The sequence below is a fragment of the Scatophagus argus genome, chromosome 7 (assembly GCF_020382885.2).
Source record: "Scatophagus argus isolate fScaArg1 chromosome 7, fScaArg1.pri, whole genome shotgun sequence".
Lineage (NCBI taxonomy): Eukaryota > Metazoa > Chordata > Actinopteri > Scatophagidae > Scatophagus > Scatophagus argus.
In genome coordinates this window covers 25,887,792-25,900,527 of record NC_058499.1, presented here as the reverse complement: position 1 = coordinate 25,900,527, position 12,736 = coordinate 25,887,792, and the positions used below count along the sequence as shown (strand labels likewise).

Here is a 12,736-nt window from a genome sequence, read left to right as displayed (position 1 = left end):
TGGGTGACTGTACGGAGGAAGCATAGTCCTAAGCACAAGCCCACGGTTCACCCCCAACCAGTTCACGTTTCCAACAAGTTCTCCCCACTCAGCGACACACCCGCTGAGAAACCAACTCTGGTAACTGGCAGCTCTGTAGGTCAGTTAGCGACACCAGCGACCATAGTCAAATGCATTCCTGGGGCCAGAGCGGGCGACATTGAATCTTATCTAAAACTGCTGACTAAGGATAAGCGTAAATACAGTAAAATAGTAATACATGTCGGCGGTAATGACACTCGACTGCGCCAGTTGGAGGTCACTAAAATTAATGTAGAATCAGTTTGTACATTCGCAAAAACTATGTCGGACTCCGTAGTTTTCTCTGGACCCCTACCCAATCTGACCAGTGATGATATGTATAGCCGCATGTCATCATTCAATCGCTGGCTGTCGAGGTGGTGTCCAGCAAACAATGTGGGCTTTGTAGATAATTGGCAGACCTTTTGGGGAAGACCTGGTCTCGTTAGGAGAGACGGCATTCATCCCACTTTGGATGGAGCAGCTCTCATATCTAGAAATCTGACTGACTTTCTTATTAAACCAAAACCCTGACAACCCAGAGTTGAGACCAGGAGGCAGAGTTGCAGTCCTACACGCCTCTCTGCGCTTCCATTACAGTTACCCACCCAATATCCCATAGAGACTGTGTCTGTCCCCCGACCACTTAAATTAATTGAACCAAATTCAAAAAGAGGAGTTATACATAAAAATCTAATAAAGATCAACACCAACACCTCCACAGCTACAACAAATAGGAGAATTAAATGTGGACTGTTAAATGTTAGATCTCTGTCATCTAAAGCTGTACTAGTGAATGAGTTAATATTGGACAATAATATAGTTTTATTTTGCTTAACCGAAACCTGGCTTCGGCCAGAAGAATATATGTAAGCTTAAATGAATCCACTCCCCAAAATCATATTAATACTCACATTCCTCGAGACACCGGCCGAGGAGGTGGAGTTGCCGCCATTTTTGACCCAAACCTATCATTTAGTCCAAAGCCCAAAGTCAACTATCATTCATTCGAAAGCCTTATTCTTACTCTCTCACACCCTACCTGGAAAACAATACAACCAATTTTTATTGTTGTAGTGTACCGCGCTCCTGGCCCATACTCTGAATTTTTACTGGAATTTCCAGAGTTCCTATCGAGTCTGGTCCTTAAAACTAATAAAGTTGTTATTATGGGTGATTTCAACATCCACGTGGACGATAGTAATGATAGCCTTCGCGCAGCATTTATCTCTCTCTTAGATTCAATCGGCTTCTGTCAGTGTGTACATGAACCCACTCATTGCTTCAATCACACTCTTGACTTTGTTCTGACATATGGTATAGATGTAGAACATTTAACTGTCTCTAAACAAAATCCTCTTCTGTCTGACCATTGTTTAATAACTTTTGAGTTTATACTATTTGATTTCATACCACCAAGAAAAAACTCCTACACTAGATACCTGTCTGATAGTGCTGTGGCTAAATTTAAAGAAACAGTTCTATTGTCATTAACTTCAGTATCATGTCCCCATACGAGTGAACAATACAATAATCCCTTTCAAATCGACCATTTCGTGGACAGTGCTGCAAGTTTACTAAGGACGACTTTAGACTCTGTTGCTCCGCTAAAAAAGAAACTCATAAAGCAAAAAAAAAAAAATTGCACCCTGGTATAATACAGAGGTTCGCAAATTAAAGCAAAATGTGCAAAAACTTGAGAGGAAATGGCGTTCCTCCAAACTTTTTGAATCTTGCTCAATCTGGCAAGACAGTCTTAGATTAAATAGGAAGGCCCTCCGGACTGCCAGAGCAGCCTATTACTCAAAATTAATTGAGGATAACAAGCATAATCTCAGGTTTCTCTTCAGCACTGTAGTCAGTGTCGTGTAGGCTCAGAGCAGAGACTCAAAGCAACACCACAATAATTTCTAAGTTTTAGCTGTGTCCGATTGTTCAGGAAAATCTTCCCTCGAAGTCCAGTAGAATCATCAACAGGAGACAGGATTCTGGGCAGCAAAGACTTTAATGTCGGCAAAAAAGGGAAAAACCGTTCACAAAGCACACTAGGTACACATGAAGGGTCTCTCACAGAATGACTGGTGGCTAACATTATATACCTTAAGGTTTGGACCTTTCCATGCCTATTGTCCATCCCTTTTGCCAACTTTGTTTTTATTACACCAATAGATTTCTCTTATTGTCCTGGATTGGGTGGTGACTTTTTACACCATTAGGTAGGCCTGCCCTAGGTTTTCTAGGGACTTTCCACTGGTCTTATCTTGCACCTGTTTATTAATTATTTTATTATTATTTTGTTATGTGCTTCTTAGCACAGTTTACACTGGCCTTATCTTGCACCTGTTTATTTATTATTTTATTATTTTTATGTGCTTCTGTGCACAGTTGGAGTCCTTGTGCTTTGTCGTCTTGCAGGTTCCCATGGATCGTGGTTGGAACTAGAAACTTACTGCGATTACTACTGTTTTTCCTCGCCACTGTCGCCAAGTGCTTGCTCAAGGAGGAATGTTGGGTATTCTATATTGCAATTTAATTAAAGAGTTTGGTCTAGACCTTCTCTAATTGGAAAGTGTCATGAGATAGCTTTTGTTATGAATTGGCGCCATATAAATAAACTGAATTAAATTTTCTAAACTTACTCACGAAACTCCTGTATTGGATAGGGGAGGCTGTTCCTAATCTGGTGGAGGATGAGGAGTACAGAGGACCTGTTCAGGAGCCACCCACAAAGAAACGGAGGACATTGGGAGAAGGCACACAGCACCATTTGGCACTAGAGGTGAACACTTGCTGCTTGTTGTGATTTGAATCAGATCATCAAATCTTTTGGGTTTCCACAATACATTATTTATGAATATATTTTGTTCTTCTTGATCTCTTTTGAAAAATTAGTATTTAGTTATACAGTACTGTAATCTGGATGACATACCATCAGTTTTTCCACCTATGGACTTTGTCAGGGTAATTGCGTTGTAATTACGCCTCTCCGAGAGCACTGCTGCAGTTACTGTAACTCTGCAAGAGGGAGGTAGGGTCACTCACCGAGGTCACACCACTGGAATAAGGAGGAGGGGGAACGGGGATCCTACAGTAATGGAATCAAAAAGTCAGAGGGCATTGGCATTAGGGTAACCTGTTGGGTCCCGAGGCGACTCCGATTCAGGTAATAAACATAATGGATAGAAAAAGGCCAAAGGCGCTTATTTCAGAGAGAAAAGGAAAGAAAACGGTCCAAAGACAAAGATATGTAGCTAATGTTCCCTCTGTAGCGTACGACTGTAATTATGTTATGAAAAGGGGCTAACGTTAATTGTTTAGCGGTCATTAGCTTGTTTGCTGTTTTGTGCACTAGTTATAGTTTACCTGAACATTATCTGAATCAGAATAAGAATTGTCTTTATTGCCATTGTAAGTGAAGAGGTTTCACATTACTAGGAATTTGTCTTTGTGATTGGTGCATACATAGAACGTAACAAGTAACATATAATAGTAGAATAAAATAAAATAGAATAGAATAAGGTAAAACAAAATAAAATAAGTAAAATAAATATGGTTTTGGAGGTAGTCCAAAAGTGAGGTAGTGCAGGGTAGAAGTATAGTGCAAGTAGGTGAGGTAAACAGTGCAAATGAACAGCAGGTGGATAATGACATGAGCAGAAATCAGTGCCTGTGCTGAAGTAACTAAAGTGCATGTTAGTCAGTTGGTGTTCAACATTCAACATTCATACATACCAGCAAATGTGTCTACAATTAAGCCATCAGCACATTTGCTGTCATTGCTTTGTGGCCATTTGGTTATCTCTGGGTACTGTATTTGACCATGCACGAATTTTCCATGCAGTAAGCTAGCCTTAAAAAGACGGACGTTGCCCACATTTCGTCCATTATTTTCTGTCTCAGTATAACGTTAACAGAATTTGGGCAATGTAGCATTTCTCCCCGTTGGTTAATAGCATGTAATGGGCGTAATGACATTAAGTGATAGCTAATGTATTTAAGTGTGCCGTTCATGTATGTTTACAGTGATGCACTTTTCCACCAACACTGCTAAAATATTTTGTAGAACCTCCTGCCCAGGATGAGTCTCCAGCAACAGAGACCTCATCCTTAGCAGAGGATCAGGAGATCCTATCCACCTCTACGGCTGCTATGGCTTCTATGGCATCTCCTGCCATGTCTCAGGAAGGCCATGAGGAGTTTGCTGCTGCTTCTCCTCAGCAGGAGCCTATAGGTGGGTGGTATTTTGCTCTCATTTTTTTGTGTACGTGGGGCTGTTCGCCCAGGGCGCCATTCAGGCTAGGACCGCCACTGTTTTCCAGCAACACAGCAGCTTATCCCTCATTGGACAAGGCCAAACTTAAAACAGAACTATTCTTGATCTATGAAAACAAGGTGTTCCAGTGGTGCCCTGGCTCTCTATCAGGTTTTGGTGGAAAATAATCTTCAAGACACATTCACCAAAACTGTAAGTCTTTTAAACATCCTCATCACCACACTGATGACAACATCAAAGTCAAAGAGATGCTTCTCTACTTTAAACAGGATAAAGTCTTTCCTTAGAAACGCCATGGCACAAGATCGACTCAATGCTCTGGCTATGCTCTCCATAGAGAAAAAACTGACAAGAGACATTCCTGATTTCAACACCAGGGTCATTGAGAAATTTGGCACTCAGAAAGACAGACAATCAAAGTCCTTGTACAAATAATAACTCTCCACCCCATTCACTTCCTCTTCTCTCTTTCTCTCTCTCTCTCTCACACACGCACACACACTGTTGATTTGTGTAGGTTTGGTTGATATCATAGCTGTAAACTTGAGTATTGTATTGTTTCTGATACTGTTCCTTTCTAAAGCATACATGTAGCCTATAGATGTGAATTGTTAATATACTTTATCTGTGATTTTGAGAAGGAAGTTAAATTATTATTGTGGAATAGAAGTCATTTTCCGACTGTTGATTTGAATGCTTATGCTGGAGTAGGCAAGAAAATCTATAGGCACATCAGCCCTACCAAGAATTTTATTTCACTAGCCACTGCTGGTGTGTGTGTGCGCGCATGTGGTCTATATCTGGGTTTTCACAATACATTATTTATGAATACATTTTGTTCTTCTTCTTTGAAAAATTAATATTTAGATATACAGTACTGTAATCTGGATGACATACCATCAGTTTTTCCTCCTATGGACTTTGTCAGGGTGATTAAACTAATAACTGTTGATAAGTTAATCACTAGTTTTGGAAGAATTTACAATAATTTGCTGTGACATTCTGAAAGAACATTTTGAAGCTTGTGGTGGGTCTTTTATTGCAACCCATATCTCATGAGAGAAGTATTATTGATATAAACTTTATACTATGCTATAGACTGGATAATTCTATGGTCTAGTCCTCTTTCTGACTGTATAATTCTATGGTCTAGTCCTCTTTCTTCCCTTATGAGGACTTGTATATAGCTTTATAGTGTACTATTTTTACTTACCTTGTAAATTGTTAATTTATTTCACCTCTATATTTTTTGTAACTGTTTATGCACACTTTTTGCACTCTTCTTGTGTTCTTGTGAGCTGCCACAACAGGTGAATTTCCCCACTGCGGGATCAATAAAGTTCATCTTAATCTTTCATCTTAAAAGTAGGTATGTTTGTCTTGCGCAAAGCCAGGTGCACATGCAAACATATCAGTTTCTTTGCAGTAGGTGACACAGCAGTCTGACACTGTCTTTGAAGCCTCTACCTCTGCCTAGCTGATTCATTAAAAAGTACCTACCTTTAATGGAGAGTGGAACCTGTCCAGTACTGTCCCTTTGCTGTTTGCCATTTTCAAAAAAAAAAAGCAGTGTGTATAGACTGTGGTGGCAATAATGGTCTTTTGCAATTCACCAGTAAAAAAGAAGAAGAAGAAATGTGTACATAGAATTGTGGGTACTTCCAGTGAGCAGAGGATACACATAGACATCCCTGAAAAATCTCTGTCTCGAGGACTTAGAACTATATGGAATTTAAAGGACTCTGGACATCAGAACAGTACTTTGGCATCATTCAGTGATGTAGCATCCTTGAAATTCAGCCATTTGAGGATCCTTCATTGACTTTGCACCTACTGTCTTGAAAGTGTAATCATGAGCTCAGGACCTGCTACAGCAGTTATGCTGCTATAGGCTCCTTCCAGACATATTCATGTCCCATCGATGCATGTCACTAACTTGCCTTCTTCCCCTTGACTGGGGTTTGGGGTTTGGTTGGGTCTCTCCAAAAATCAAAGACCTGCTCTAATTGGAAAGTGTCATGAGACAACTTTTGTTGTGATTTGGCACGATACAAATAAATTGAGTTGAACTGAACTGAATTACGTATGTTCCAGAGTCAGGCCACTCCACTCCACTCTTTCCATACCTCAACTTCACCTTTGCCTTTCTACTAACTCACTGCTGCACATAAGCTATACCAGGAGTGTCCAAACTTTTTTGCAAAGGGGGCCAGATTTGATAAACTGAAGATGCCCGGGGCCAGTAGTTCCTCTGACATTTTTTTAAACCACAAGAGTTACATGTAAATACAAAAAAATTTTCACTGTCACAATTATCTTTAATTTTCAAATGGCAATGTAACCAAATATAAGTCACTCAGGTAGACGTGAAAAACTCTAACAACACGACTCTGTCTTTCATTCATATCTGGAGAGTCAGATAACACTGAACAAACTGTATGGAATACCTTAAATTTCCATGGGTTTGCTAAATATCTTAGCCTCATGATCATTTTAAACAGGAGTTATAAGTAATGCAAAGTTGTCTGTTATCATTAAAGTTTAAAACAAGTGAATTTTGCTCTTGTCCTTTACAAGATCTTTCAGAAAGTAATAGTTTGTGTCACATCTACAGGTATCTAACATCAGCAGTTGTAACCAAATCTTATTCAAGTGTGCTTTTGGCTTTTCACTGTTAATAGTGACAAATTTTACTGTTCAAAACATTCAATTTCAGATTCATCAAGAAACAGATAACTTGCTGACACTAATGAGTAGGGTGATACTGAGATCTGGAATGCAGTAATGAGGCCAGGACTGGTTTGAGGGCAGTGGATGAGATGCGTAAAATGTCATGCAAGTGGGAGACACTTAGTCTTGACCTCAACTGGTTCTTGTTCAAGTTCATGACAGAGAATGCCTGCTCACACAAATATGTGCAGCCAAATAAGCTTTTTCTTAGCAAATGTTCGCATTTCTGGAAACCTGCCTTTATCCAGCTGCCAGTAAAAGTGAACAAGAGAAAGCTGCTGGTGTTTACAGCACCACTCATCGTCACACTGCAGCTCAATGAGCTCCAGCTGCAGCTGTGGAGGAGCATCATCAGGGTCCACGGAGAAGGGAGAAGAGTAAAGCAACATGTTCTTTTCAATAACTGCAAAATCCAAATGAATCATTCAGTGACAATTAATAGCATTCCCTCGTTCTTCGCTGACTTTATTGCAGATCAATGTGGACAATCCACTTCGCTCACCAGCCATGGCAGGCACACCACCGGTATTGATCCCAGAAACTTTAGGCCATGGCAGTTTCATATCAACAACAGCTTCACAAACAGAAACGAATAAATCCATTCCTCTGGTTTGGCCTTTAAGGCTTTGGATGTCAAGCAGCTCCTCTGTTACGTTCATGTTGTCGTCATCTCTTAAGAAAATCAAAGTCAAACTCACAGGCCCGTGAGAAGAATCGCTGTTGTGGTGCCAGAGCAGCTTGGAGTTGCTTCACTCCCCATTATTTTGTCGTATGTTTAGTGTGGTAGCGTCTCGTTACATTGAAATCCTTAAACAAGGCAACCGTCACTTTACAAATTAGACACACAATTGCTTTGATTTTCAGTGAAGAAGTACTGTAATTCCCATCTCCCCTTGAAAGTGACAGTCACCATGGCAGAAATGAGCGGGGAAGGGTTCACAGCAAGGATGTTGAGCCAGATAGCATTAAACTGGTGCTGCCACCATGTGGTGAAAGGGGGAACTACATTATAAAGATTTATGATTTACTTATTTTGTTTGACAGTGCTAGTGGGCCATAAATAATACATTATAAGACTGAAGTTGGGGGCGTATGAAATCTGACCGTGGGCCGTAATTGGCGCCCAGGCCGGACTTTGAAGATGCCTGATCTATACAAACTATCTGTCAGCAATATATAACTGCATGGTTCTGTGTGTGTGTGTGTGTGTGTGTGTCTTTATGTGTGTCTCAGGAAGCCACTATCAGTCTGTGGATGCTGCTGAAGAGAATCAATGAGGTAAGTAGGTGGGCTTCTTGTTTAGGCCCTGCCCTATTGACCTGTTTATACCATTACACTTTAACATACCATAACACTAATGTCATGCTACAGTCAAAATCAATTAAAACTGTTGGGCATTTTAGCACCCTACTGATCATTTGTGTCCTCTGAAACAATTCTGAAAACCATACATTTACAATTCACAAAGTACAAGATTCCTTTATTCACCATTATACAACACAAAGTTGTAGAATGTCAACCATAATTTCTTCCCAGATACTGTATTACCTTCCTAGAAATTTCACATTTGTGTTTTTTTGGTGCTATTTACATTCCTGTATATGCAAATTCCAAAAAATTCACTACAAGGGCCGTATGAGGTCAGCAGTCACATGGGAAACAACCAGTTGTTATTTAATCAAATAGCCTTCAGAAAGGTTTTACTTAAATTCCTCCTGTAGCATTAACATTCCTGGCAGCTAACTCCCAGAACCCATTTTGGTCTGTCCATATCTCCCTGCTTCTCCCTGACAGCGGCTCTATCAAGAGACAAAGAATTTTTTTTTTTGTAGAAGGAAATACACAACCCCACCATAACCAAACAAAAACTTGCATCAAGAAGGTTAAGCAGAGACATCAACAGAGGCTGAAGAGAGGTCTCAACACGGACACTAAATATATTTGGCAACAAATTCAGAACATCACAGGCTACAAAACAATACTGACACTTCTAACAAATCAATGTCCAGGGGCCTGTTTCATGAAGCAGGATATGTGAAAACTCTGAGTATGTTAAGCCTGAAATCAGCGAAACCCTGAGTTGACTGTTTCGGTGTCGGGGTAAGTTAAAGAGAAAGTTAAGCCCATTTCATAAAGCGAAATTTTCCGAGCATGTTTGGATAATTTTTCGTACTCTCCCAACTTGTTATCGTTTCTCGTTACATTAACTGCAATACATTCACAACCTCATCTGTCCTCACATCACCCATGCACCGTGCACTCACCACCAAACAAATGCTTTGCATTGCTCTATGTTTTGTTGCAAATTGGAGTGCTTTATACAATATTGGAGATGCACAGCACATAAGTAAGGCAACTGCTTGCAGAGCTGTCAGAAAGGTGTGCCTTATGTATTAATGTGCAGCTACACACATTTACTACTATCTGTAAATGTCAGAGTACAAACATTTCAATTAACCTGTCTCATTTTCTGTACTGTTGAGATCATTTGTGCTCACATCACACCATCACAAATGTGAAAGCCAAGTGGCCTGGGTCTGTGCATGACTCCTGTATATATCGAGAGTCTACTCTGAGCAACAGACTGGACTGTGGTAAGTGGCCTGAAACACTGCACTGGTGGCTGTTTGTCACCATAAAGATCTTTGTCTAGTTTGTCTATGAAAAATATCAGTACTAAATAAATGTGACTTCACTTGCAGGAGAGATTGAAGGCTTCCTTCTGGGTGACAGGAGTTACCCCTGCCAACCAACACTCATAACTCCTTACCCAGACCCTCAACCAGGCCCCCAGCAGCACTTCAGTGTGGCACACTGCAGGACAAGAGCCAGGGTAGAGATGACTATAGGCCTGTTGAAAGCCGTTTCCAGTGCTTACGTCATCTCAGAGTAACCCCTGAGAGAGCCTGTGACATAAGTGTGGCATGTGTTATTCTCCATAATATTGCAACTATTAGAGGAGAGCAACACCCTGCCCTACAAACAGAAGACCATGAGGAGGACCCCATTCACCTCCCAGAAAACCAGGATGGAAGAGCAATCAGGGATCTCATATGTAATAACCATTTTTTAGGTTAACTCAATAAAAGCACAACCACAATGTCACACATTTTATTTTGTCTTTCTTATATTCTACAGACAGAGAGAGACAAAGAGAACATTTTTCCGTTAGTTTTTCATATTGTTCCAATAATAAATTAAATTTACCTGTGACAGCACACCCACCTCTAACTTGTATTTAAGTAACTCGATTTCCAGATCTGCCTTTTGGATCTGGCGGTCCAAGTACACCATTTCCTTATCCGTTTTTTTAATCTTTTTACGGAGATGGATTCTGTACAACTCCTTGACTGGTAACTGGAAATCCATAAGAATGACATTTAGTCATATTGTTCTACATGTACAATTGTACAGAATTAGACTCCGTTTACTGAAACTCTCACTGTGTTCATTTGTGCTGCAGAATTTAATCGACCCTCTTCATGCTGTCCAGTTACACTCTGTTTTAAAAAAATAAAATAAAATAATGTCAGCTTCCATGTCAATATAAATCCATACAAGAATGTCACATTTACATGTAAAGCTGATCTAATATGATACCTCTGCAGGCCTTTCTGTGACAGCAGATACAGTGTCTTCATCTTCTTTATCCTTTGAAGACAAGCATTTTATTCTGTGAACTTTATACTACTACTGGTTATGAGTTTTGGTGTGCCGAGTTACTTACAACAGGCTGGAGTTGGGCTACATGAGGCTCCAAGAGGTGGAGACGTCCCTCGGAGTCTATTGGATTCAAGAACAAACATCTTGTCTCTAAAAGAGGCTTCATAAAAAAATATTATGCAAGTGTGGACTTCTTACATGTTATGAAGACACTTGTGTCCTGGGGGGTGACTGGCTCAGATGAGCTGCCCCCTGGGATTCCCTCAGCCACTGGTCTTCCAATAGTTTGGCTAAGCGCCATCTCCTCTGCCCCTGTTAGAGGTGGTGGTGCAGGTCCTCCACCCATTTTAGGGGCCTCTGCCCTCTTTCTGTTGGCTAGGAGTCAAATGTTAACTTCACCATATTAATTAATGAAACATTACAGAGAACAGAATGTGTGGAAACATCATGCAGGGATGAAAGAGTTGTACAGTATTAAGTCATTTAAATACATTTAAATAGTTTGACATGTCAAACGTTACCAAAGTGAGATACAACCAGGCATGTTATGTTTCCACCTCACCTGATTGAGTTACATTTCTGTATTTCATTTTCTACTGCCTCCAGGTTCGTTTTTCACCTGTTGGGTTGAACCTACATGAACAGAGGGTCAATACCATTTTTTTTTTTTTTTTACATGAAATATGCATGTAGTGATTTTTTTCCATGCGTTTTCTTTATCTTTTGCCGCTGCTGCTGTGTTACTGGTTACTGGTTTCAACATCTCTTTCATAAAAACATAGAATATATATCAGGTTCAGATAGACTAGCTAGGACCCACAGAGCAAACCAAAGGCAAATAGGTGTGGAGGGAGGTTTATTGCAGTCCAGGGTCGATACACAAAAAAGCAGTCAGCACAGGCAAATGTACAGAAACGCTAGGCAAAAGGTTGGTCAAAAACAGACAGAAACCAAAACACAGGGAGGGGATACTAGACTAGGACATTAACTACAGAAGGAAAAATTGCCAAAAAGCTACTCACGAGAATGCAGACAATCTGACAACACACACTGGGAAAGATAGGTCTATAAATGCACATGAGGGAAGGGCTAATGAGACACAGGTGAAAACAATAGCCAATCATGGGAAGTAAAGACACCAACAAAGAACAAAAACAGGAAATGAGGGAATCCTAAAAAATTAAACAGGAAATCAAACAGCAAAAGACCTGACAATATCAGGTTGAACCAATTACTCTGATGCCCTTAGGGGTCTGTATCGACTGCATGCATACAGTGGTGTGAAAAAGTGTTTTGCCCCCTTTGTGATTTCTTATTTTTTTGTATGTTTGTCACACTTAAATGTTTCACATCAAACAAATTTAAAGATTAGACAAAGAATTGTTCTAATTCAGCCACATTTAAGGGTTTTCAAGCATGAACCACCTTTTTAAGGTCATGCCGCAGCATCGGATTCAGGTCAGGACTTTGACTAGGCCACTCCAAAGTCTTCATTTTGTTTTTCTTAAGCTATTCGGAGGTGGGCTTGCTCATGTATGTCAAGAAGTGACTGTAACTATATCAGCCCTACACACTTTATTTGAGGCTAACTATACGCTTTGCTAAACAGGAAGGTTTTAAGACTGGTCTTAAAAGTGGAGGTGATGTCTGCCTGTCGAACCCAGATTGGCAACTGGTTCCACAGTAAGGGTGCCTGATAGCTAAAGGCTCGTCCTCCTGTTCGACTTTTATGAATTCTGGGAACTGCAAGTAAACTTCCACTCTGTGATCTGAGAGATCTATTGGGAATATATGGGACTATTAGATCCTGCAGGTATGATGGGGCGAGTCCATTTAGGGCCTTATATGTAAGTAGGAGAATTTTAAAGTCTATTCTGAATTTTACCGGAAGCCAGTGAAGAGAAGCTAAGATGGGGGAGATACGATCCCTTTTACTGATTCCTGTTAAAACTCTAGCTGCTGCATTCTGGATCAGCTGCAGGCTATTAATAAAGTAATTTGGACATCCTG

General features: G+C 40.3%; 2 long non-coding RNA genes across 2 annotated transcripts; both read right to left on the bottom strand.

The window, feature by feature from the left end:
- Positions 1 to 10,107: 10,107 nt before the first annotated feature.
- Positions 10,108 to 10,565, bottom strand: LOC124062001. The gene is made up of 3 exons (XR_006843852.1): positions 10,507 to 10,565; positions 10,289 to 10,420; positions 10,108 to 10,195 (listed from the first exon to the last, which is right to left on the bottom strand). It is a non-coding gene; the product is annotated as an uncharacterized LOC124062001 (long non-coding RNA).
- Positions 10,566 to 10,669: 104 nt separating this feature from the next.
- On the bottom strand, positions 10,670 to 11,834 carry LOC124062000. Its single transcript, XR_006843851.1, has 5 exons — positions 11,749 to 11,834; positions 11,289 to 11,359; positions 10,925 to 11,101; positions 10,791 to 10,846; positions 10,670 to 10,714 (listed from the first exon to the last, which is right to left on the bottom strand). It is a non-coding gene; the product is annotated as an uncharacterized LOC124062000 (long non-coding RNA).
- Positions 11,835 to 12,736: the final 902 nt, after the last annotated feature.